This window comes from Betta splendens, chromosome 14, assembly GCF_900634795.4.
Source record: "Betta splendens chromosome 14, fBetSpl5.4, whole genome shotgun sequence".
Lineage (NCBI taxonomy): Eukaryota > Metazoa > Chordata > Actinopteri > Anabantiformes > Osphronemidae > Betta > Betta splendens.
The window spans coordinates 13852080-13879197 of NC_040894.2; the positions used below are offsets into that span (position 1 = coordinate 13852080).

At 46.2% G+C, this 27118-nt stretch overlaps 1 non-coding gene across 1 annotated transcript; it reads left to right on the forward strand.

Annotated features, from left to right (window-relative positions):
• The first annotated feature begins 16056 nt into the window (after positions 1 to 16056).
• On the forward strand, positions 16057 to 16132 carry trnak-cuu (transfer RNA lysine (anticodon CUU)). The gene has a single exon. It is a non-coding gene; the product is annotated as a tRNA-Lys (tRNA).
• The last annotated feature ends 10986 nt before the right edge of the window (positions 16133 to 27118 follow it).

The following is a 27118-nucleotide window of genomic DNA, read 5'->3' on the forward strand; positions in this document are numbered from 1 at the left end:
CTGTAGCAACAGGCAAACTACAAATTAGCACTGTTCAGTCAGTGACCTCAGTCCACTCTGGCTCATGTTCTAACTTATTTATTCACAGTCATGCCATCTGTGATTTTTCTGCATAATTTAACAGAAGTTCAGTAATGACAGCGCAAGTATCCAGTAATTAACGGTAGTCGCGTTGGTCCCGCTTCCTGTTTATCCTTGGTTTGCATAGACAGTAGTATTGTGAATGACAGGGCAATACTTGACTCTAAGCACAGTCTCGGTTTACGACAATAATATGAATCCACCATGTCATCAGTGCTTTTGTTGCTTCGTTTATTCCAGGGTTAGTAGCTGAGGCATACCAGCACCCGCTGACTGCATTTAAATAAACAAATAAACACATCCCATCACCGAGCCTACAGTTGTAGCACTTAAAGGTGTCAGCCATTACGGCAATCAGCTTTCACCTGGTTTTTAGTGCATTAGAGCTGTGTTACGTCTTTTTGGCCTATAGGTGGCGATCAGCCCCCACACTGGCCTTTATGACGCTGTCCTATATTCATGTTATGTAGGCCCATGTAGAAATACGCATCAACGCCTCCGTGGTGTAGTTGTTTGTCTATTGTTAAACTGCCATGATGTGTAAATTTTTTGTCTCGGGTTCGAATCTCGGTGGAAGCAGAAGTTGTTATAACTGAACATTTTTATATTTTGGCATACAAGATAATAACAAATAATTAATAGGGCTGGCTGCCTGTATTATTTAGCTACAGCCATGTTCCCAAGAGGTTCACCAGCCGCTTTCGGCAGTGAGTCATAGACGGACGTTGTTCTGCCCACTTTCATGTAGACATGGTACTCTTCACACTTTTTTCAAATGTAGATTTTGTTAATTTTCTTATTCATATACAACATGTAAATGCAAATGCTAAAAATTACAGAAAAGAAGACAGTACACCTATCAAGTTTTAACAAATGTGCAATAAAATAAACAGAAAACGCTTGAAAGCGTTTCCGTTTTATATTCCGCCAAATAAAAATAATGTTTGCTCTGTTCAAACCTGGGAGGTAAAAACGATTCTGATTCTGAAAGCAGCTAATCAACTTCGTAGGAACACATTTTATGTGGTACAGGTGAAAGGGAGACTAACAACCCAAAGCAGCCGCGGCTTTAGCAGGCAGAGAAACGCAGATCTTTGTCCTGCATGTTGATGCGCGTTTCCCATCCCCCAGTGTCCCTGCTCTTGGACGTGGATGGCCCCACCCACTTTCATTCACCAGACGGACATGAAAGAGGCAATACGAAAATAAACAGCTGGAAAACTTTGTAGGAACATGGCTGTAGCTCTGCAATGACTTTATGTGGTACAGGTGAAAGAAGTAATAACGAAATAATGGAATATAAAACAGAAACGCTTTCAAGCGTTTTCTGTTTATATTTTTATTGCACATTTGTAAAAACTTGATGGGTGTCTCTCTTTTGAGTTTTGTCTTCGGCTAAATAAGTGTAAAACAGTCCTTATTACTCATGCAGAATCAATATATGCAGAACAAACAACTTGCTGCATGAGTCGGAGATCCACTGAGTCCTGGCATTCTGGCATACCACAAAGAGAGTTTATTACAATTTATTTATTTTTATTATATAATATTCTCTACAAGTTAGCTGTGGTAGTCTGCCAGACTTGTGTGAAATACCATAAGAAGAGCGTTTAAAAAAAGTCAAGTGAAAGGTTTTGGCGTCCCACAGCCTACAGAGGCGCAGCTGATCACGCTGCCCGATCTCCCATGGAGCTTTTTCTTTGTCTCGGAGCTACAGTAAAGTATTTTACACCTATTGCCCGAGTGGAGACAATGTGTTAATCTCTCTGTGCCAATACGGAGTTAGGGGGATATGGGGTGCCAAATGTAAAAGTAGCACCTATAACTAGTTTTCTCACATTTAACTAAATGACACAACATGTTTTCTCAACATTTAGTTAAATGTGCAAAAGTCTAAATGTAAATGTTAAATGTAAATGTTAAATATAAATGTAAATGTAAATGTTAAATGTTAAATTTTAAATGTAAATGTTAAATGTTAAATGTAAATGTTAAATGCTAAATGTTAAATGTAAATGTCCCCCCATAGGGGGAGGGGATGTGAAGTTTGCTTTTGCGACTGAATCAACATCAGACGCCGTAACTTGCGCGGAGCGTGTTCCAAATCCACCGTGTTGTCTGTGTAATAAAAGTTTGTTTTTCTGCAGATATTGTGGTAAATGTCATCACGGTATTGACTATGTCTTACTGGTTTAATTGTTTAACTTAACCACCTTAAAGGGGTCATATCATGCAAAATCCACTTTTTAGACATTTTGGATCGTTCCTGTGACTCTATGGGTCACATATACACACACTAAGCACGGTAGAAATGCATTTCCAGCTTTTTTCACATTTTGAAAACGTAAATTTTCTCATCCAATGGAGAGAGACCTCATCCTCTGAGGCCGTTCCCCAGTTGTCGTCATATTGGTAGGAAGTTCTCCCTGCAAATCCTGAACCACCACCCCCACAATGATCCCACCCAAAACTGGACTTCCGTCATTTCCCCCCTCTCACTCATCGTGAACAGACGAGCATGGCAGCGCCATGGCAGCGCCAACGAGCATGAGACAAGCTAATGGCTATCGGCATCGAGCGGCTACAGGCAGGGAGCGGCTACAGGCAGGGAGCGGTGGGTCTAGCGTTTGTCCTTTTTCTATAATCACATACACCTGGGGGGAACAGCTGATCGTTATCGCCCTTCCAGCTGCGACAGGCAGGGAGCGGTGGATCTAGCTCGCTGTAGTAAGTTTGTGCTTGATACTTGTGATATCTAAATATGTTAGTTGGGTCTGTTTAAAATGTAGTAACCCACATGTGAGACAAGCTAATCGCTAGCATTGCTAACGGCTACAGCGAGTCAACCGAGCCTTTGTTCCTTTCAAATGTGGTTCTGAGTTGGTGCAATCACACACCAACAGTTGGGGAACAACTAATAGCTATAGGCCTTCGATCAGCGACAGGCAGGAAGCGGTGGGTCAAGCTTTTGTCCTTTTAACGTGCTGCCGCTCCTGTTTGTGTGTTGCATTAGCCGTTAGCATACCGTTAGGCCTTTGCACTTTAGAGCTACAGCTGGTCGATCGCTATAATAAGAAACTGCAGATGATCGCGGTTATGTTTGTTATTACCCCGTCCTGTGTCACAGCCTAAATCAACTTGTGATTTGGGGTTATGTCATTGTTCTATCAAATTCTAACATGATTAGTTAGGATGATTACTGTGTTGTGTTGCAAGCTTAGTTGCTAATTAGTCACATCTCTACAATATCTGCTGCTTATCTGGTCAGTTACCTATAGCTTGTACTATGGCCATTATATTTGTAGGACCGATACAATTTACAGTATATTTAACATTGTCTTTTCTATGCGGTAGGGGGGCACATCCCAGTCACCCACATGCAAGGAGGCTGTCAAACAGAGAAATCACTGCAGACTGTTGGTACACAGACATCTGCTGCCCAGCTCAGGAGTAAAGGTATGTAAGTTTGTAGGTACTAACAGTAAGATAGGCAATAGAAGATTTAAATTTTAATTGGTATATACTGTTTAGATTTTATATTTGGATTGTAACAACTGTTTATCTGTTCAGATAGGCCTGTCCTCCTGTTTGGTTTAATTTTTTGTCTGGTATTGTGTATTCTTACATTAGAGAAGGTTTTGACCTACATAATAATGAACATTTCACTAATCTACAATGCTGATTGCAGTACCTTTGTTTTGATGAGGTGATGGTGAGGACAGCCACAGCTTCCATCTGGTAGAGGACTGCTTCCGCTCAGTCTTCCAAATAGTGATGAGAACAAGGATCACCACATCTCCCTGGTTATCTGTCTACAACTATACCTGTCCTGCTGCAGAAACAAATCTCCAACATAAACAAGTTTACCCCCTACCCAGGACATGGACTGTTTACCCTACTTCCATCTGCATTTAATATGCAAGGCCCTGCAAAAGCTTCTGTCTTTAAACCCCCAGACTTCTTAACTTAGTAACCTATACTTTGCACATTGGAGTGTGAAGGTAACAGTTTGTTCTAGCTTTGGAGTAGTGGTGCATTTATATGGTTGACAATAAAGTTGGCTTTAACCCTCACGCAGCCTTCGAGGGGGTCAGTCTGACCTCACGATACAAACTATGAAACTTTTGATTCTTTTTTTTTTTTTTGGCCATGAGGCACCTACGCGTCGCAGGATCCACGGCGGCTCGGTCACCCCTCCCTTCTTCTTCGTCACAGGCCCGTCCCGCGTCCTCCCGGGGTCCAGCGCGACCCCAGCCTACGGAACCTCCCTGTCCCGCGTCCTCCCGGAGTCCGGCGCGACCCCAGCCAACGGAACCTCCCCGTCCCTCGTCCTCCCGGTGTCAGGCACGACCCCAGCCCACGGAACCTCCCCGTCCCTCGTCCTCCCGGGGTCCGGCGCGACCCCAGCCCACGGAACCACCCCGTCCCTCGTCCTCCCGGGGTCTGGCGTGACCCCAGCCCACGGAACCTCCCCGTCCCTTGTCCTTCCGGGGTCCGACGCGACCCCATTTTTTTTTTGTTTTTTATTTTTCCTTCTTCTTTCCTCCCTTCTACCTACACCCGTGCCACAGGCCCACTGATGATGATGATGATGATGATGTTGATGATGATGCAAGCAGACAGCTGCATGCAAGGGCTGACCATTTTAAACGAAAAATAAAACAGACCAAACAGGCAAAACATTTGATGAAATGCCAAAAGTTTATTTATTAATATAAAACAGTTATCAGAGAAAGGAGTACAAGGCGCATTCCGTACAGTATAATTTAATTGGTATGTGTAAAGCAGGGGTGTCAAAGTGATGCCGATGAGGTCCGCTGCCCTGCTGGTTTTCCACCTCTCCCTGCCGCAGCTCCTACTGATCACCTTGACTAGGTGTGTTCAGTCAATGACAAGCTGGAAAAGCCAACTGACACACCCGATCAAGGTACTCAGCAGAGAGAGCTGGAAAACCAGCAGGGACACCGGCCCTCGAGGACCGGAGCTTGACACATGTGGTGTAAAGCAACAGAGGCAGGCGTAGAAAGAAATTGAATATGGCCCTTTTTAATCTTTCAACGGGATTCTCGGCTCATCAAAACTTGACGCGAAGCAACTTTCGCCGCAGCGCCAGGGTCAGCATCCCGCAGCGTCGGTTGTGGCTCTCGCTCCGCGGCGAGCCGCACACGACGCAGGGCATCTTGTAGCCCATGCCGACATAGCCTTCCACGGCCTCCTCCAGCATCAACTCGGGGAATGCCCAGAGCCCCTTCTGTAACGCTCCTTGCTTACCATTGATTTCCGGACGCTTTCTTTGCCAAAGAACCTTTTCGCTACGAAGCCGCACTCCTCCACTCCGGCAACGTGCACGTGATACACATGCTCTCTCAGCATGTTGTCACCCGCTACGAAACGGGAAAGCCAACGCCGCACGCATCACACACGTGAGTGTCTACGGTGTCCAGCTCATACGACATGCCCTCACGGCTGCCCAGCTCCCTGAACATGTTGTCCACAGTGCGAGGGCCGACCACGCTCCTCTCGCTCAGCATTTTTGTGTACAGCGGAACCTTGCGCCCGTAATCGCTGTCCAGCTGGGTGTCTGTCAGGTACGCCGTGAATCTCTCGCAAACTTCTTTGCATCTGTCGCGGTGTCGTCCCCCCATGCCGGCACAGATTACGCATCGGTTTACATTTAGCAGGTAACATTTGCCACCGCTTGCAAATAAGAGGGCGTCCGGACAGTCTCTGGTCTGCTCGAGCCGAGGCTCAAACACCGCGCAGCCGTCGGTTTGCAGGTCACCTTTTTGAGAGGCCATAGCGTTGGGACCTTTCGACGAGACTGTGGATAAACGCTCGTTCCAAGCTTGTCAGTTGAAGTGGTACTGCGATGTATTCTTTCTGTGACTTTTAACGTTCGCCGCACCTCCCTCCCCCGCACACAGGCACCCAACCCAAAATCTGAACCAGCGAGGGATCCTCCAATCGGCTCATCGTCATCTCACCACCAGACAACTCTGAACCGTCCTCCACTTTGTCCAACGTGGAAAAATCCTCCGCCCCGGGCAATTTATCCCACCAGGAGGATCCTCCAACTCGGAAAAATCCTGGGCAAAATCCGCCGCAGCGCTCCTCACATTGAGACTGGTGGAATAGCGTTGACACAGTGCAGACCTCCGTGCCTGCAACAGCCACGCTCCCCATACATGTAAAAAAATGACGCCGGTGATCTCCTACCTGTAGCTCACGTGTCGGAAAGCCAGTCAGAGGCAGAGACACAAATTAGATCATGACTTTTACACAGTAACAGTCACAAGAGTCACAATACATATGTGTGTGTGTGTGTCTGTGTGTGTGTGTGTGTGTGTGTGTGTGTGTGTGTGTGTGTGTGTGTGTGTGTGTGTGTGTGTGTGTGTGTGAGTGTTTTCACAGGCAAATTATTTCACCACCCACCTGCCCCACGTCCTCCCGGGGTTTGACGCGACCACCCCCCCCCTCCACACACACACACACACACACACACATTATTTGATTCTTATTATATTATGAGGGAGAAAGACCAAATAAGCAAAAACTTTTGATTAAATGCTAAATATTTATTGAATATAAAACAGGATTCAAAGAAAGGGGTACACAATGCATTCATATGCACTCATATTCATATTAGAATTCACATCACATGTATTCATAATCCAAAGCTGTCCGGACATCTTAATAGGCACGCGTAACGACAGAGGCAGGCATAGGGAGAAGCTCAATACAGCCAGCGATGTAAGCCAAGAGTTCAGAGACAGACTTGAACGGGACTCTCATAGAGCCATTCACGAGCATGTATTGGAAACGGCACTGGGTCGAACAAAACAAAGCGCTCTGAGTACACTCGTTAGTAGCGATGTCAAACAGGGATCCCGCATCGTAGCCGGCCGTATAACAAAAGACTATCCCCGCGTTCGGCTTCAGCTTGGGCAGCTTTTCCGGATCGGTGTACAGCCGCCACCAGGTGTCGCCCAGTGCTGTTATCGTGCCGCGCACCTCACTCAGCAGCCTCGTGCCAGACAGATCCTCAAAGTGCACTCCGTCTTCCTAGGGGGGACTCAGAAGCCTGGCGCGGTCCTTGGCGATAACTTGGCCAATCAGCCTCACGGGGTCCAACGCCATCCCGTAAGGGTCGGACCAAATTGAGGTGGTGGTGTCCATGTCCGGGTCGTCGCGAGCAGCTGGCTCGAAGAGGATGCGGTAGACTCCATTGTAAACCACCAGAGAGAAAAATCTCAGACCCCTCACGGTCTTGATTGCACCCCAAAGAACAACGCCATACCCCGACTCTTTCCCGGGACTTGGGACGTAGTCGGCCAGCAATATGATTCCCTCGCATGGTGTAACGCTTGCGCGAAACAGATGCAACAGCCCCTTGCCAGGCGAGGCCCAGATCTTCCCCGTTAGGACCTCCATTTTCTCCCAGGTGGCGTTCAGGAGCGGCCAATTTCCCGAGGGTCTGCGTTGCGAGACGTTAGGACGCGCGTCTCGCCAGACAGCGAACTTGTCATTGTCTCTGGCTTTTCCAGTGCCTTTAGAGAAGGTCTCCAAGATCTGAGCGGCGGCGACAAGCTCCGGTCCGTTAGAGAAGTTAGAGGTCTCTGCGTCCATGTCGGTGAGCTCTGATCAGTTTAGAGGGACGGGAAGAGTAGCCATCCTCTTCTGTCTTCTGTGGGGTTTATATGAAGCCGACCGTGGGAAGGTGGCAGGTCAGACCGGGGTCCAATCCGACCCCAACCTTGTTTTTTTTTTTCTCTTTCTCTGGCGCCACATCTCCATCGCTGCCAGAGGCATCAAACCAAAATCATCTCACCACCAAAGAACTCAGAACCGTTCTCCACTCTCCACTCCAAGCTCCTCCAAGTTTATCCCACCAGGAGGATTCCTCCAACAAAAAAAACATCTAACCTAGGGGGGAGATTCCTCCAACTTGGAAACTTGTGTTTGTGTGTGCTTTCACCGGCAACTTATTTCACCACCACCCTCACGTCCCTCAACAAGACCCCACGCGCACGCGCGCACACACACACACACGCGCACACACACACACAAACACACACACACACACACACACACACACACACACACACACACACACACACACACACACACACACACACACACACACACACACACACACACTTTCTCCACTTTATCTAACGTTAAAATCCTCCAACCTGGCAGTTTATCACCCCAGAAGGATCCTCCAACGTGGTGGAGATTCCTCCAACTTGGAAACTTGTGTTTTTGTGTGCTTTCACCTGCAAATTATTTTACCACCCTCACGTAGCTTAGACTAAAAACAAACAAAAAAAGAGAAAACTGGTCTTACTTATGAGTTGGTGTTAGGGAGACGCTTGCGTGCCCGCGTTTCCTGCATGCTTGCGTGCCTGACCCCTGATCATTGGCCTGCCTGCCTGCCTGCCTGCCTGCCTGCCTGCCTGCCTGCCTGCCTGACAGCTTGCCTGCCTGCCTGCCTGACAGCTTGTCTGCCTGCCTGCCAGCTTGCCTGCCTGCCTGCCAGCTTGCCTGCCTGCCTGCCAGCTTGCCTGCCTGCCAGCTTGTGCTCTCTCTTCATGGCCGCTGCTGGTTTCACCACCGCACAGGTTCGAGAGCAGATTTTTTTAAGCCAGTCAAATGACGACTCTGAACCAGAAGAGGAATTGGAGGAAGATGTGTCAAGTGAAGAAGAGGAAGAAAAAGGAGAAGCAAAAGCAGCAGATACAGCAGGACCAGAAACAGATGAAGGACAAGAAGACAGCGAGGGATGGGATCTAAGGATGGACACTTCAGATGAAGAAGTTGATGATGAAGAATATAAAGATGATGATAATGTTGATGATGAAGATGATGATGAAATAATAGAAAATGTATAAAGACATGAGCAAATAGAACATGAGGAGGAGGAGGATGAAGAAGAAGAAAAAGAAGAAGAAGATAAAACTTTTATCTCTAAAGACGGGAAAATAAAATGGTCCTCCGCTGCGTTTCGCAACGGCGAGGGAGCGAGGAACGTCCCTCTTACTCCTCTTTCTGCCCAGGGACCCACAGAGTACGCGGCGGCTCAGGCAGTCGACTTGGAATCGACCTTCCGCATGTTTGTGACCCCGGCGGTGGAAAGGTGGAACACCAACCCGGAGGGCTCTCGAAAAGCTCGGGAGCGCCTGGAAGGGCCTGGACGAGGTCGATCTGCGAGCCTACTTGGGCCTCCTGATTTTGTCCGGCGTCTACAGGTCCCGTGGGGAGGCCGTGGCCAGCCTGTGGGACGCCGAGAGCGGCAGGGCCATTTTTCAGCCACGATGTCGCTCAAGGTGTTTCACGCTTACTCGAAGCTGTTGCGTTTCTACAATCGCCAAACTAGACCCACCAGGCGAGCAACGGACAAGCTGGCAGCAGTGAGAGAGGTCTGCGACTCGTGGGTGGAGCGGCTGCCCAGCCTCTACGTCCTAACGTGACGGTGGATGAGCAACTGGTACCTTTCAGAGGTAAAGCAAAAAAAAAACTCTACATCTCACACACGCAGACATGCAGACACATACACACACACGGGCACACACACACGCAGACATGCAGACACAGACACAGGCACAGACACACACACAGGCACACACATACACACACACAGGCACAGTCACACACGCATACACACACATACACACACACAGGCACACGCAGACATGCAGACACAGGCACAGACACACACACGCAGGCACACACATACACACACACAGGCACACACACCCATACACACACATACAAACACACAGGCACACAGACACACACACACACGTAGACATGCAGAAAACACATAGCACGTCGGCTTTTTTTTACCTCTGTAAAAAAATATTTGTCTGCGCGCGAGGGACCGCAAAACAAACAACGTTTGCCATCGGTGCGAGAGATACATCTGCCACAGACATTTGGTCTTCTGCTGCTCAGACTGCTCCCCTTGCTCCTGAAGATAATTTGTTTGTTCATTAGAAAATGAAATAATAACAATAATAATAATAATAATAATAATAATAATAATAATAATAATAATAATAATAATATTCCGTGTGTGTTTTATACTATTGTTGATGTTTTTGTTGTTGTCAGTGTAGTAACACTATTTACAAACAAAGTGTAATATGTAAAAGAAAAATAATTAATAAAATAAAGCAAAAGCATTTGAATTTGGGTATTTAGTTTGTTTTTTTTCTCCAACCTGGGAATTTCTCCAACCTGGAGAACCCCTCCAACTTGGAAACACACAACGTCACGGCCCTCCCTGTATTCCCACACAAACACAAACAAACACACACACACACACACACGCACACACACACACACACACACACACACACACACACACACACACACACACACACACACACACACACACACACACACAATCCAACCTGGAGATTCTCCATCCTCCAACCTGTGGATCCTCCTAACCTGCACTTTCTGTGTCCTCGTGGGGTCGAGCGTGACCCCCACCGCCCTCCTCCTAACCTGCACTTTCTGTGTCCTCGTGGGGTCGAGCGTGACCCCCACCGCCCTCCTCCTAACCTGCACTTTCTGTGTCCTCGTGGGGTCGAGCGTGACCCCCGCCGCCCTCCTCCTAACCTGCACTTTCTGTGTCCTCGTGGGGTCGAGCGTGACCCCCGCCGCCCTCCTCCTAACCTGCACTTTCTGTGTCCTCGTGGGGTCGAGCGTGACCCCCGCCGCCCTCCTCCTAACATGCACTTTCTGTGCCATCGTGGGGTCGAGCGTGACCCCCACCTCCCTCCTGCTACCCTGCACGTTCGCTGTCCTCGTGGTGTCGAGCGTGACCCCCACCTACCTCCTTCTAACCTGCACTTTCGGTGTCCTCGTGGGGTCGAGCGTGACCCCCACCTCCCTCCTCCTAACCTGCACTTTCTGTGTCCTCGTGGGGTCGAGCGTGACCCCCACCTCCCTCCTCCCAACCTGCACTTTCGGTGTCCTCGTGGGGTCGAGCGTGACCCCGACCACCACCCCCCCACTACACATCCTCACCCACTTGTGGGGTCAGATGTAAAACCCTCCTCCCTTGCCCTGGTGGGGTCTAAAAATGAGAGCTGCGTGAGGGTTAAAAGCAGAATCTTTGTGTATTGACACAGATCAGCCAGGAAGGAAACCATACGTTTACCCACAGAGGCCTCGGGCCTGAACTGAGGAAAACTCAGTTTTCGTTTTCAGAAAGCGGGGTTACTTAAACCCGTAAAGCGGGGTAAGTTTAAGCCCGTTTCAAGAAGCAAGGTAATCGAAACTCAGAGTCAGTTACTATGGAAACTTACTCTGTGAACCTAACTTGGTCACGAGCAGGTTTTATTCGGGAAACCCAGAGTTTCCTTCGGTCTCCGCCCCTTTTTAAAGTCAACAGTGTTAAAATACCTTGTTTGATCTTTCAGTACATTCATAGATTTACCCCTGTTTCCTTCGCGCAGAGACCAAAATGTCCGTTTCTAGAGGATCCTGTAGATGAAGACGCTGTATTAATTCACACGGCATTGAATTTACGCCGCGAGAGGATTTTAACGTCACAAGTTAATTTTCTGTCATATCGCCGTGCATATTTATTTTAGCGGTACCGTTTTTATCGAGACTCCATACATACATTAATAATCTTATTCACCCATACGTCAAACACATCACCCATCGTGGCCATGCTTTTACATCCGAACAGATTCTTTGTGTTGTGTTACATTTTTTTTTTTGCAAACGGTAGTTTTCTTTATAACATTGGAGATGCTGAGCACATTAGTGAAGCCACTGTATGTAGAATAGTTCGACCTCAAGCGCTTTCCTTGACACAAACGCCTTGAAGCCATTAAAGAGGAGTTTCACAGACTTGCAGGTATGTGGTAATTAATTTGTTTCATTGAGGCTAATCTGAAAAATGATGATCAGGTAATAATATCTTGCTGTGATCTGAAATAAACTGATAAATGTGCAGGTACACTGACTACTCTTTCTAATGGTCACTGTAACCTACATTACATTGTTTACATCACCAAGATCATATGTGATGCTGCACATATCTTAAACGTGAACTCATGAATATATAGTGAGTCAACCCTAAGTAACAGGCTGCACTGTGGTAAGTACATGTATGTCCTATACACTTATTTCAATGCATGCACTCACACTCACAGGAACACTTCTATGCAGCACTAAAGTAATGTGAACTTTCTTCCAGGAGAGATTGACAGCTTTCTGCTGGAGATAGGGGTTACCCATGAAGGCCCACACTACTGACCTCTCACCCAGAACCTGAAGCAGGCCCCCAGCAGTGCTTTAACATGTCACTGCAGAACAAGAGCCCGGGTGGAAATGACCATAGGCCTGTTGAAAGCACGTCTTCAGTGCCTACGTCACCCCAGGGAAACACCTGAGAGGCCTGTGACATTATTGGGACATGTGTTGTTCTCCACATTATTGCAATTATTAGAGGGAAATAACACCCTGCCCTACAAATACAAGACCCTGAGAAAGACTCCTTCCATCATGGTAATCTGCAGCGTGGATGGATAGTCAGAGATGTGATTTGCCGTAATGTTTTACTAAACCATCACCACCACCAATAAAAGAAACTGAATAAATGCAAATCATAATTTATTTGGTTTTCTTCATTTCCTACAAATACAAAGGCAATTGTTAGATTTTATGATTCTTCCAATAATTCATACAATTCACCTTTAACTATACACTCATCTCCAGCTTGTGTTTGGGAATTTCAATTTCTAGATCTGTCTTTTCAATCTTGTGGTACAAGTGTGATATTTCCTTGAGATTTAGTTTATACAACTCTGTAACCGGTAACTTAAAATACAGAAGATTTATAGTTACAAGACATAGTTCCTCATTACTCTTACAGAATTGAACTCTGGTGTTTACTGAACATACCTGAACTGTGTGCATCTGTGCAGCAGAATTTGACTGACCTCCTCCTGCTGTTCGTTCACACTCTGGGGAAGAGGGGAGATAATAATGTATACTTGTATACTTGGAGATCAAGTTACATCATTTAGGCTACGCAACACAAACATCAGAAATCAGAAATGTGCTGTGTATAAACTGTATTAATATTACACTTTATAATACTGCTTATCATAATTTAAGCTTTATTTAGTATGATACTCACAACATCCTGGGCTTCTGTTGTGACAGGAGGATTCATATATTACCATCAGAATCTGTTAAGACCAACAAAGAACCCAACCCAGACTTTAGAAAAGAAAGAAATTAATATATCAAAAGTAGCCTATGTAAAAAATCAAATGTATAGGTAGGCCTCTTACATTTTACAAATGCACTTGTATCCTGGGGAGTGACTGGTTCTGATGAGCTCCCTCCAGGAATTCCTTCAGCCCCTGCTTTCCAGTGTTCATGCTGAGGGCCTTCTCCTCTGCATGCGTCAGTGGTGGTGGTGGTGCAGGTCCTCCACCAGTTCTTGTAGCCTTCTGTTGGCTGAGTAGAAGTCAAATGATTTAACTGTGGAAAACATTACAGCCATGTTGACAATGCTGCTGCACTGCTATACTCTGCATGCTATTTAGTAATTTAATATGTCAAATGTTGTCAGGAAGTTGTCATTTAGTCTACACCCTTGATATGATGGTGCCTTATACCTGTTTGAATTATGTTTTTATATTTAATTTTTAGCCACTTTCTTTTATGCCTGCAGGATTGCACCTATGTAAAAACTGAAATTAAATTCTTATATTATTACGTGTTTTGGGTAACTTTTAAAAAACCTAATTAGATTAATGTAATAATTGCTCTCCATAAAACGTATTGGATTATTGAATTATCATTACTTTACAAATCCCACATCAACCACAACAGGAATTTTAAAAATGCATAGACATAACACTGCTCTTTTAATTCATACAAACATTGGTATTTTATGCAATTACTGAAGTAACTCCTTAGATGAGTGAAAAATTACCTTACAAGTCCTTACTTTACGAGTGAAATATAACAACAATACTAAAATTATTTAGTATTTAGTTATGCTGAACACTGTATGATTAAAATGTAAACTTACGCATTGACTCGAGCAGCTATTTTCTTCCAAGCTAATTCTTTCTCTTTCGCCTCTGCAGCCGTGTTGCTTTTTCTACGGAATATAGACTTGTAGTCGCTATTTGCTTGAGGTATCATATCCATTTCCGGACGTCTTTTGTTGTCCTTTTGCCATGGTGACTCGTAATATCTTCACTCCATTGATCAGGGCTTTGTATCGTTGCGGTGCACGTGCTTAACTCTGAGTCAGACAACTCAGAGTTGCTTAAACCAACTCTGCTGTTCTGGAACCGAAAACTCCAGGATTGCAAACTCAGAGTAAATCAACTCAGAGTTTCGTTTTAACTCAGAGTTTGTTAAACCTCCTTCTTGAAACGGGCCCCTGAAGTTGCCATTTGCATGGAAAAAAAGCTTGTTTATTGCCTGGCTAGCTCAGTCGGTATAGCATGAGAGTCTTAATCTCAGGGTCGCTTTGATTTTCGGCCGTGCCTTCTTCTATAAGGTACTTCACTTTTGCAACACCTGCTACTTCCAGTTTTTGCACTTACACACTTACCACAGATGGCGCTCCAAGTGTCAGTGGTTTGAAAGGCCATGCCTGTTAACTTCTCATTAGGGTAACAACAGTGTTTCTTTCCTGTGAGGTTCCTTTACGAATAATGAGTGTGTTCAGTCATTTGTGCCTAGTATTAACTACAAGTTAAAAGTTGACCACTCAAGTTGCTTTCTATCTGATCACGTGTTACACTTTGATGTGTTATCATAGGTCAAACGGTTGCAAAAAGTCTTGTGGTGTTAAAAAGATCAGGAGGAGGTGGACAACTGAAATCCTGCGTAGGGTCTTGGATTACTTTTTTCGTAATAACCAGCACAGAGGGAAGAATGATCTCTCTGAAAGCTAGAATTTGCTACAATTTCAAGGTTGATGGTGTGGTGGCTGGCTAATTGCAAGTGGCTTCATAGTTAGACATTGGAATTAGCATACAGATAGTGCACGTTGCAAAAGTTAGCAGAGGATTGCTTCGATCCATCGACCTCTGGGTTATGGGCCCAGCACGCGTCCGCTGCGACACTCTGCTGAAACCCACCCTAGACGGGACTTGAACCCACAATCCCTGGGTTAGGAGGCCAGTGCCTTATCCATTAGGCCACTAGGGCTTCACCGTGTGCAGTGTGTTTTTCACACCGAGCCCAAATTCAGACTTTCTTTGCATAATTGAAAGTGTGTCAGGTTCCAGTAAGGGACATATTAAAAAGTAAATGGTGAACTTGGCCTGCGTATGTTTTCAATTCATTCTATTATCTTGCTCTTTCCCTAATGAACACCAGGGACAAGTGAGTGATGCCTGTGAAAGTTGACTGGTCTGAAATCATAAACTCAAGAGTCACATTCATCTTGCAGCCTGATGTAATGCAATAAAAATTCTGGGTCTTGTCTATCCGCTCATTTGAACCTGTGTCCAGGTTGTCACGCTTTCTAATAGCATTAGGCAGTTAGTGCTTGTCGATAAGCTTTAGGAGAGGACGGTTTTGATCCTTTGACCTCTGGAATGCAGGCTCAGCACTCTATGGTGTTAGCTCAAGACATATTAGAAAGTAAATGTTGATGTGGACTTGTGTATCCTACTCATCCAAACTGCGTCAGATGAGTGACGCCTGTTTAAGCTGATCGGTCTGAAATCACAGAATCAAGAGTTACACTAATTCTGAAGCCTGAAATAATGCAATAAAAATTCTGAGCCTGTATGTCTGCTCATCTCATCCCGTGTCTTGAATTTCCTGCCGTCTGATACAATAACCATTGTTGACCTTTTTTTAATCAAAAGTCGAATCTTTGTGTATTGACACAGATCAGCCAGGGAGGTAAACCAAACTTCAACGCACAGAGGCCTGTGGTTGCCAATTGCATGGAAATAAAGCTTGTTTACTTCCCGGCTAGCTCAGTCGGTAGAGCATGAGGCTCTTAATCTTATGGTCGTGGGTTCGAGCCCCACGTTGAGTGCTGAGCTTTGATTTTTAGCCGTACCTTCTTCTATAAAGTACTTCACTTTTGCAATACCTGCTACTTCCAGTTTTTGCATTTACACACTTACCACAAATGGCGCTCCAAGTTTCAGTGGTTTGAAAGCCCTTGCCTGGTAACTTCTCATTAGGGTAACAACAGTGTTTCTTTCCTGTGAGGTTCCTTTACGAGTAATGAGTGTGTTCAGTCATTTGTGCCTAGTATTCACTACAAGTTAAAAGTTGACCACTCAAGTTCCTTTCTATCTGATCACGTGTTACACTTTGATGTGTTATCATAGGTCAAACGGTTGCAAAAAGTCTTGTGGTGTTAAAAAGATCAGGAGGAGGTGGACAACTGAAATCCTGCGTAGGGTCTTGGATTACTTTTTTCGTAATAACCAGCACAGAGGGAAGAATGATCTCTCTGAAAGCTAGAATTTGCTACAATTTCAAGGTTGATGGTGTGGTGGCTGGCTAATTGCAAGTGGCTTCATAGTTAGACATTGGAATTAGCATACAGATAGTGCACGTTGCAAAAGTTAGCAGAGGATGGTTTCGATCCATCGACCTCTGGAATGCAGGCTCAGCACTCTATGGTGTTAGCTCAAGACATATTAGAAAGTGAATGTTGATGTGGACTTGTGTAAGTATCCTACTGTGGTGGAAATTTTCCATAAAGAAGCAGATGAGAGAGTTGTCCTTTTGTGTGATTTATTGAAATAATAAAGAAAAAAAAATAATGGGGAAAGCAAATAAAAAGCATAGATGTTGATCGTACACATCAACAAACCAAAAACTAGCTGGGGAGATCAGTGCACACACCACGAAGGTGTGATGCAAAGAGCCCGCGATCCTCAAGTTGCTTCTGCCTTTTAACCCCTTTCTCTTGCTCTGGTGGAGTCCTTGTTTGCTAGAGTTGGAGGCATGTCTGAGCAGTTTAGAGGCATGTCTGAGCAGAGGCAAAAGCATGTCTGAGCAGAGGCAATAGCATGTCTGAGCAGAGGCAATAGCATGTCTGTCTACCATCCTAAACCATATCATTTCCAATGTATTTCTCAGGTGAAAGAAAACACAAGAAAAGAGAGGGATAGATGAGTGAAGAGAGGTGTGGTTAGAGTTTGCTGGTCAACTCGTGAAAGACTTGTTAGCTGGAAAGGTGTTGCCAGGTTGGTGTCTTTATGAAGTGTACATGTCTGTGTTTGGTGTGGACTACAGTGTGTACATTCTCTCGTTGCATGAGATCTATAAAGACATGGACCTGCTTCTAAGTTAATCTAACCACAATTGGTACTGCCAGGGTTGTGTTACCTGAAAGGGATGCATAACCGTGGTGGTAGTGGATACAAGGCTTTCCCTGATAGGCTTTAACAGAAACTCAATAAGTTGCTACTGACTCTGACCGAGGAGCTAACTTGCAGATGAGATTTCATTAGCCTACCTAGCTACCTGTACCTGAATTACCTTCTCTGATTGTCCTGGAGGGTCTCAGGAGGCTGCAAAATCATTTAGGAGAAGAAATGAACTATGTGTTGGTTACACATTGTTTAGGCTCATCTAGCGATCCAGCTATTCCTACCAGGTTGCTGATAAGATTTTGGGACCTACAATGGATGCGGACTAGTTCTCTTTATACATATCACGTTGTGGCATGGACTAGTCTACCCTCGCCTTTGGGAGCTGGGACTGCTCCCCCCTTTTGGTATGTTGATGTGTTTGACGCCACCTATGTCTTTCATACCTAGTGTAATAGGGAAAGACGCCTGGTCTAATCCACTAGTGGGGAGTCGTGTCTGGCTTCTGTTGAGAGGTCGGAAGGAGCAGCTGAACTGTTAGGCCTGTCAAGTTCTTTTAAGGCTTCCTCCACGCATCTCCGTACCAGACTTACAATGTCCACCTCTGAGTCTTCCCGTGAAAGGTGAACTGGACTGTAGTCCCTGTACCTACGGTTCAAGTTCTGTCTGAACCGACCTCTTCCCCCTCGTGGGTGGGAACGAGGTTGTTTTGACCTTGAATTACAGTGTTGAAGAGACTCATCTTCCCGGTTGACTGTGTCAACCTGCTGGCGACGTGACCTGCGGTTTTGAGTCTTCCTTTGCCCTCGTCTGCTTCTCTTAGCACGAGGCATTTCGTGGCCTTCAAGTGTTAAGCGAGACTTTTGATGGGTCTGGATGCTAAAAATTCTGGCGTCCGCTACAGGTCTCCTAATGGGGCATACACACGTTTCCCATACCAGCTGGGCATATCTGACAACTTCCTGCATTGTGCGCCTGCCTGTCTTACAGTGCATGGCGACATCAAATTGTATGCTGTCATGGAGATTATGCAGGAATAAGGACTGGATCGTACTGTCTTCTTCTAGACCTGGTGTATTCCGTCCTTGGAAGTAGGCCTTTCTGAGGCGCCTGTAATATTCTTTGGGAGGTTCATTTCTTTTGTGTAAGATATTAAACGCTTCAAAGATAGCTGCTGCCGGATCAGAATACGGGGCATATTCTTCTCTTAAAGCTCGAGGGAGTAACGAGTAATGATCCCGAATGTCAGGCTCGAGTGTTTCCATGAAGACATGGACACTCCTGGGTGTGGTCTTCCAGATTAGCTTCAGTTTTTCGCGAGCTGTTGCATGAGGGAGGTCCAATAGGCAACGATCGACTTCCCGCAAGTAGTCATCTATGGAGGATTCATGGCTATTGGGGTCAAAGCACTTAATGTCCTTGGCTAGGGATTTAAGCTGGCGTAGGCGCAAACCTAAGTTTGGGGAAGGATAAGCACTATCAGAGTCACTTGAGCTTGTGTCGTCCCACCGGTCGCTGTAACGTGGGTGACCCCGACGCTGCTTCCTGCGTTTGAGACGAGGTGCTTTCTCCTCCAACAGGGGGCTTAACCTGCCACTGTCACTCTGGCTCTCAGGTGGGTTTCCCCTCCCCAGAGTGGGGGCATTCCTGTCCTCAGTGAATGAGGGGGAGTAAATAAAGTTTGCTCTGGATGCTTTCCTGTGCACTGGAGTGCTAGTGTCCCTGTACTCAGCCACTGTAGTGGTCTGAAAACCTTTGCCGTTGAATGTCACTGGTAACACAAGTAGCTGGACTGAGCTGGTGCTTGTAAAGAGGTGGCTGGGGGGCCTCTAGCCTCTGGGCGAGAGCCACTGCGTTTGCTTGGAGCATCTGCAGGTTTGCGTGTGATCGGTGTGTTTGGCTGTCAAAAGGCAGGGGCTGCTCAGCCTTCCTGGGAGCTAGCCTACTCTCACCACCTAAGCCTGACTTGGTCAGCTCTGGTCTCCGTGGACTGGCTGCCATGTCTACCTGATCACTCTGGCTCTTCCTCCTGGCTTTCTCAACCTTTTGATGGGCCACTAGGAGACTAGATTGTAGGGCGTCATGGTCCTGCTGCAATCTCTCCTTTTCTTCCCGGAGCTGCTCCAGCTCTTGTTTCGTTACCCAGAGACTCTGCTTGAGGTGGGAAACAGTCTCCTGCTCAGCTTTGTAGCCACTGCACACAAGGAAGAGTTTCTTTTCAGGCACACTGTTTCTACTGCAGTTCTCAGTAACTAGTGTTAAACAAAGGGCATCTTGGTTTCTGCCACACACGGTTGTGGATTTCTACATCCACTAGCAGATTATTTGTACAGATTTACAGCACAGTGAATAATCTTTGTCGGCCTCACACGGGGCACAAATTATGTTAGGGATATGCGAGGAGCACAAATTATAATAATTGGATTTATTATTAGTGTTTGTTTGTTTGTGGCTTAGGGATCTGCTGTATGGTCTTTATTCATTTAGGTAAGATGGATTTACCTTCTGCTGAAATGTCATGCCCCGACAAGTGTTTTAACAAACTGCACGGACAGGCTGGCCTTGTGACCTTTTGAATAAAAGGTGGAGCAGAATTCAATGATGTTGGGGATATGAGAAGAGCACAAATTATAATAATTGGATGTATAGCTCCTGAGTGCAGATACCAATTATGTTTATAATTTAGAAAATCACAAATTTTGGTTAGCCGACTCAATTCACCAGTGCTGCAAAACCATATACAAATAATCACAGATAAGAATCCAGGGAGGAGAAAGGAGGAGGGAGAGCACGCCCCCCTTTAGGGGCGTGGTGAGGTGGCACAGCTGCGCGTGTGTGCCGGTGAGCCCTTTGAATGGAGCGCACAAGTCTGGCGCTCACAGGGAAAGAAGCGTGTAGAGGAGTGTGAAGTGGGACTAGCGTGAATAAGGCTTGGGGTCACACAAACACGTGGGGCTATATTCGGTGATATAGTCACGTGATCGCGGAAGCGTGCAGTGGTTTAAACGTGCGCTTGGCGTGGTCACATCAGAAACAGAGCACCGCACAGTACCACAATAAAGCACTTAAGCGAGCAAAATCACAGGTTACAACACTTCAATGTGCACCTCTTAGATTCACGTAGATTGGTAACAGCGTTACAGTCACCTGATCGCGGAAATACACAGTGATCAGATCGCGTGTTCAGGAAAAGAATACACAACAACAAAACAATTACTGATACCCTAAGAGTTCTACTCTGCTCAGACTTAAGAATGCCTCTGCCTTACTGCTTAATCCTGGTGAGACGATCCGGCGTCGTGTGCGTGCGTGCTTGCGCTGTTGCGGTCCAGTCCGGTCCAGGTGTGCGTCGCGGTGATCGCGTCGTGATCAGCTGATGCGGCGGCGAGTGATGCGGTTAAGCTGGCGGTTTCCTGCCGGATGGCTGGAAGTAGATGGGTGATCAGGCCCGTTCTCTGTGACGACGTCTCTGTTAGTTCAGCTGCTGGCTGCGGTGGAGGTTCCAGGCATGCCGGTGCAGAGGGAAGCTCCAGGTGGAGCAGGGAGAGGGTCGAAGAGAAGAAGGGTTGGGGAGAACAAAGTGAAACGGGACAGGGTCGGAGAGAACAAGGGGAAACGGGACACCATTTCTTTATAACCATGTTTTTGGTCACGCCCGTCCTATTGTTTGGTCCAATCACGTTGGCTGACATCCAAGTTCTTCCGGCTGACGTCCAAGTTTCTCCGCCGTTTGTCGCTTGGGTTAGTGGGAGTTGGATGTCAGCGGGGGAGCCAGGTATGGTTCCCCAGCCTGGCGCCTGGTTTTGGCGCTGAGATTTGAAATCACTTTGTTCTCACTCACTACCATCAGGATAAGGACTTTGCATGCAGGCCGCAGTACCTCCTTTGTTTGAGCATGTGGGACCTTAATAATAAATCTGTTAATAACAGATTATACAGATGAGGTCCCCCAACAGGTGTTAGCTCAAGACATATTAGAAAGTGAATGTTAATGTGGACTTGTGTACGTTTCCTACTCATCCAAACAGCGACAGATGAGTGACACCTGTTTGAGCTGATTGGTCTGAAATCACAGTATCAAGAGTTACACTAATTCTGTAGCCTGAAATAATGCAATAAAAATTCTGAGCCTGTCTGTCTGCTAATCTGATCCTGTGTCTTGAATTTCCTGCCGTCTGATACAATTACCATTGTTGACCTTTTTTTAATTAAAAGCAGAATCTTTGTGTATTGACACAGATCAGCCAGGAAGGAAACCATACGTTTACCCACAGAGGCCTGAAGTTGCAAATTGCATGGAAAAATAGCTTTTTTATTGCCCGGCTAGCTCAGTCGGTAGACCATGAGACTCTTAATCACATTATGGGTTCGAGCCCCACGTTGGTCGCTGAACTTTGATTTTGGGCCGTGCCTTCTTCTATAAAGTACTTCACTTTTGCAACACCTGCTACTCCAGTTTCTGCATTTACACACTTACCACAGATGGCGCTCCAAGTCTCAGTGGTTTGAAAGCCCTTGCCTGTTAACTTCTCATTAGGGTAACAACAGTGTTTCTTTCCTGTGAGGTTCCTTTACGAATAATGAGTGTGTTCAGTCATTTGTGCCTAGTATTAACTACAAGTTAAAAATTGACCACTCAAGTTGCTTTCTATCTGATCAAGTGTTACACTTTGATGTGTTATTATAGGTCAAACGGTTGCAAAAAGTCTTGTGGTGTTAAAAAGATCAGGAGGAGGTGGACAACTGAAATCCTGCGTAGGGTCTTGGATTACTTTTTTCCTAATGACCAGCTGTGGTGGAAATTTTCCATAAAGAAGCAGATGAGAGAGAGTTGTCCTTTTGTGCGATTTATTGAAATAATAAAGAAAATAAAAATAATGGGGAAAGCAAATAAAAAAACAGCTGGGGAGATCAGTGCACACACCACGAAGGCGTGATGCAAAGAGCCCACAATCCTCAAGTTGCTTCTGCCTTTTAACCTTTCTCCCTGGACCTGGTGGAATCTCCTTATCACACTGTGGGTGAAGATGTTCACATTACACAGGGAATACACAAGGTTACAACCTTGGGTCTGGTGAGGCATCAGACAGAAAGGAGCCAGAGCCCAGGGTTAAAAGATAGACTCAGGCCATGAACAATCGGTCACCTTGAGAGGGAGATAGATTGTCTGTCTGAGAATGTTCAGTTCTGGGTCTATTCAACAAGTACAGAATGCATGGTGGCTATACAGAGTCAGAAATGAACACAAGAAGCATTAAAGTACAATTTTTCCATTACATTTACCCCCTTTTGATTACACATTAATCAAACATTAAAAGAATAAAAATTGTCAATCGTGGCATTCATTTTGTAGTAATAAAGGATTCTTTAAAAATGATTCGTTAAATGTATTGCTTATAAAAATGTAAATGGCGTAGGGATAAAAGATTGTGAGCTGTTTTTGTGGTGTTTATACTAGAATAACCCTTGTGTATATGCTTTTGGAAAGACAGGGACATGAGCCCATAATCAATCAGATCATGTTCAGTCAAGCAAAAATGGGAAGAGGGTTATATGTTGATTTTAACTATTGTGGAGTCAGCCTCTGTGTCACTACCATCATCATCGGTGTCATCTTTGTGGTCCTCATTATCAACGTCAACATCATCCTCTACAGACTCAGCATCAGAACCAATGAGTGAATCGTAGTGCATTCCTGAATGTAGTGCATTGTGTCATTTGGTACGAAAGCGCCGCTGATGTTGCGCGCATGATGAGACCCCTAATCAGAGGAATAACACAACAACCAAGCAACATGATCACGGTCATGAAGATGATAAGCGAGACTATTGCCGACATAAAAACTGATTTCCATTTTCCAAAAGTTTGGTCTAGCCAGCGCTAAGGGGACAGATCTACGCCGGAGTTTCTAGCCCATTCGTCTCTAAGACTCTCAAGGCCCTCGATAGCCTTTGTCACAGTGCCATTAGAATCAGTGTTGTTGGGGATAAAAGTACAGCACGCTTCTCCAAACATAACGCAGACACCTCCTTTCTCCGCCAGCAACATGTCCAGGGCCATTCTGTTTTGCCATGTTGTCTTCGCTATGTGGGGCAATTGTTCCGTCATGGTCATCAGGTCTCTAACGGCACAAACTAAGCATGTGTATGATCGATTTGTGGGTGACTCCGGTGTGCGGTGAATAAGAGTGTCTTCGGTTGATGCGAATGTCAGAGTGACTACGCATATTGCTGTCGTCGTTGATATGACAATCATTTTTATCGTGTTCTGTCTGGTGAATGTCATTTTGTGTCAGTGGAAGATAAAAATTTGTGTGAAAGTGTGAATCAAGTGGAAGCATGAAATTTTTTGTTTAAAAATAGTGGATAAAATCACAGAGAGGTATACATGTAAATCAACCACACAATTTAGAGCAAATATTAAAGTAACATACAATGAAGATCAAAAACAACAGGGTCACAATCAATGTCCTCTTCTTCCTGTTGAACAGTGGTGTTAGATTGTTTCCAACCGGTTTGTTGACATCTTGACAGTTCTTTGGGGTTCTTCAGGTTGTGATCAGCTGATCATAGAGATACCTGGGATTTGTTATCACCGCCAGGTTTCCTCCCAATGTCGTCTGAGTCACTGTCACTCCCCGTGATGTGAAGAGTCTACACGTCGTCCAGCGTTGGCAACTCAAGGCTGCTTGTGTGTGTGTTTTCTCAGGAACCTGTGTGTAGATGTACTGTATGGTCTGATAGTGTGATTCACCGGCTCAAACCTTTAGCTAAACGGTCAACGCAGTCTCGCCTCAGTGCGTGTGTGAGCACAGCGAGGGTCGTCCTTTTCAGTTCTTTTCGTCAGTGATGAATTCTCCGTGTGGTGTAGATGTAGATGGAGGGTCGTCTGTTGGATCCGGGACCTTCCTGCAGTGGCTGGAGTGGATCCAAGTCGCTCTTTCTGCGATCTTCACAGCCGTGTGGGTCATCAGAAGGACCTGGAAGGGACCTTGCCACCGCTTTGAGTTCCAGTGCTTCCTGCGAAGCTCCTTAATGATCACCCAGTCTCCTGGTTGAATGATGTGCAGTGGTTTTGTCGCCTGTTTGGGCAGAGCCGATTTCACCTGTTTGGAGATTTGAGACAGAACAGAGGATAAGTTCTTACAGTACTGTAGCATTGCGTCTTCGCACATTTCAGTAGGTGGTAAAATCCTAGTCTCGGTCTCAGGGTGGAGTCCCATCATAGGAGGTCTACCAAATAGGATCTCATATGGGCTGAGGTTTGTTCTCATCCTTCTCCTCATTCTCATGTATAAGAGCACAATGGGAAGAGCCTGAGTCCACTTGAGACCAGTCTCTGAGCAGCATTTAGCCAGTTTGTTTTTCAAAGTGCCATTCTCTCTCTCTACCCCCCCTCTGCTTTGAGGGTGGTAAGAGCAGTGCTTTCTGATGTCGATGTTCAGAAACGTTCCCACTTCCTCTAGGGCTTGGTTTGCAAAGTGTGAGCCGTTGTCTAGGCTGATTTTAGATGGAATCCCCCATCTGGGAATTATTTCTGTCAGCAAGGCTTTGGTAACTGCATGGCTGTTAGCATGTTTAGCTGGGAAGGCCTCCACCCACTTTGACCACATATCAACAATCACTAAACAATACTTTTTACCTTCTGCTGGCGTTAGTTCGATGAAGTCCAACATTAAATGGTCAAACGCCTGTTCCGGTGGTGGGTGAGCTGCCAGTGGTTTGGCAATCGTCTTACCTGGGTTGTGTTGGGCGAATGTCATACATGCTTCCCAGTATTTTTGCGCATAGATTGAAAATCCCTTAGTGTACCAATGTTTTGTAAGAGCATCTAACATTCCCCCCTTTGATACATGGTCTAATCCATGTGTCAACTTCGCGAAATGAGGGAAAAAGTGTTTAGGTAGGCAAGGTTTGCCGTCGGGCCCATGCCAAACGCCATGGCTACTGGTGGCGCCATTCGTCAGCCAGAGCTTGCGTTCCTGTGGGGTAGAGAATGTCTGAAGATCAGGGAGAGCAGAGGGAGGAGAGGGAGGTTGGGTAGAGGTGGAGGATAAGAGGCAGGGAGCAAAAGGAAGGGGGAGTCGGCCAGCCGCCTTCGCAGCAGCATCAGCGCGCGCGTTTCCAGCAGAGATGGGATCAGTGCCCCCAGTGTGTGCAGGGCACTTACATACAGCAATTGCAGCTGGTAACAGAATTGCGTTAAACAGATCAGCAACCTTATCATGATGCAAGATAGGTTTGCCATAAGATTTTAAAAACTTTCTGTGTTTCCACAGAGCACCAAAGTCATGTGTGACGCCGAAAGCGTATCTGGAGTCTGTGTAGATAGTAGCAGACTTCCCTTCAGACAATTTACAGGCTTCGGTCAGTGCGATCAACTCCGCAGCCTGAGCAGAGTAATGTCCTGGCAAAGCGCCAGACTGTAAAACAGTATGAGAGGTGCAGACTGCATATCCAACCTGACAGTGGCCTGAAGCAGGGTCTCTAGAGGCAGAGCCATCAACAAAGAGAACGAGGTCACAGTTAGGAATTGGCACCTCCGATAGATCTGGGCGCGGAGTGCAGACCTGGTTCAAGACCGGGAAACAAAGTGGGTGCACAGTGATGTTTGGCATTTCTAGTAAGATGGTGTTGTATCTAAGCCATCAGGCTGTAGAAAGATGTGATGTTTTTTGTTCCAAATGTCAGGGAACGGCAGAGAAAGGACCCAAATTCGCAGTGCAAACGCAGCAGAAGGGAGGTATGATTAAGGTAATATTTAATGTAAAAATCCAGGTCACAAACGGTCCAAGTCTTACACAGGTAGGCACGGTTTCACAGCACACAGGGGATAAGCTTAATCAGGTCCGGTAACGGGCATGGGTCAGTATCGAAAAGGCACAGATCTCAGAATATAATCGGCAGGCTTAGACAGGTCCGAAAAACAGGCAGAGTTCAGTAACGGGGCGAAGACTTACAACACAGGTCAGGATCAGGCGAGAACAATGGTCAGCGGTACGGAACTGGGTCAAACACAGAATAAGCCGAGCTAGAGAATACTGGAACGTGAAAACAGAGAATCAAGGAATCAACGAATGGCGAGGTACTGGTGTGAGAAGGGGTGCTTAAATGCAAGGTGAGTGATTACTGATGAAGTGCAGGTGTGTACAATGACCGGGTGAAGCAGGAACAGCTGTGACGTGACGTAAACCGGAAGTGAAGCTAAAACAAAAACAGAAACCGGGAGACTACCAAAATAAAACAGGAAATGGAAACCCAAAACATGAATATATGGCTGATGAACAAAGTCCTTACAAAATAAAACCAAAAACAGAACCAGAACCTGACAGTACCCTCCCCCTAGGGCGTCTTCCACGGCGCCTACGGAAGCCCCCCTCCCCAAACCAGGGTGGGCGGAGGGTGGTCTCAGGAGGAGGGACCGAATCCCTCTCCCGCAAGGCAAACAAGCAGGGTGGGCGGAGGGAGGACCGGAGGAGTGTCAAATCGAAAGTCCACAAAACCGAAACAGAAAGTCCATGACCGGGAAAACAGAGTCCAGGGATTCCCTCACGAGGGTGGTGGCAGGACAGTCCGCCACGACGGCTGGCGGGGTCCGGGAGGGCAGAGCCGAGTCCAGCCCCCTCCCGACGGAGATTCTCTGGGGATTCCAGGGTCGCGGCGGACGACGACGGCAGAGGCCACGCCATCGTC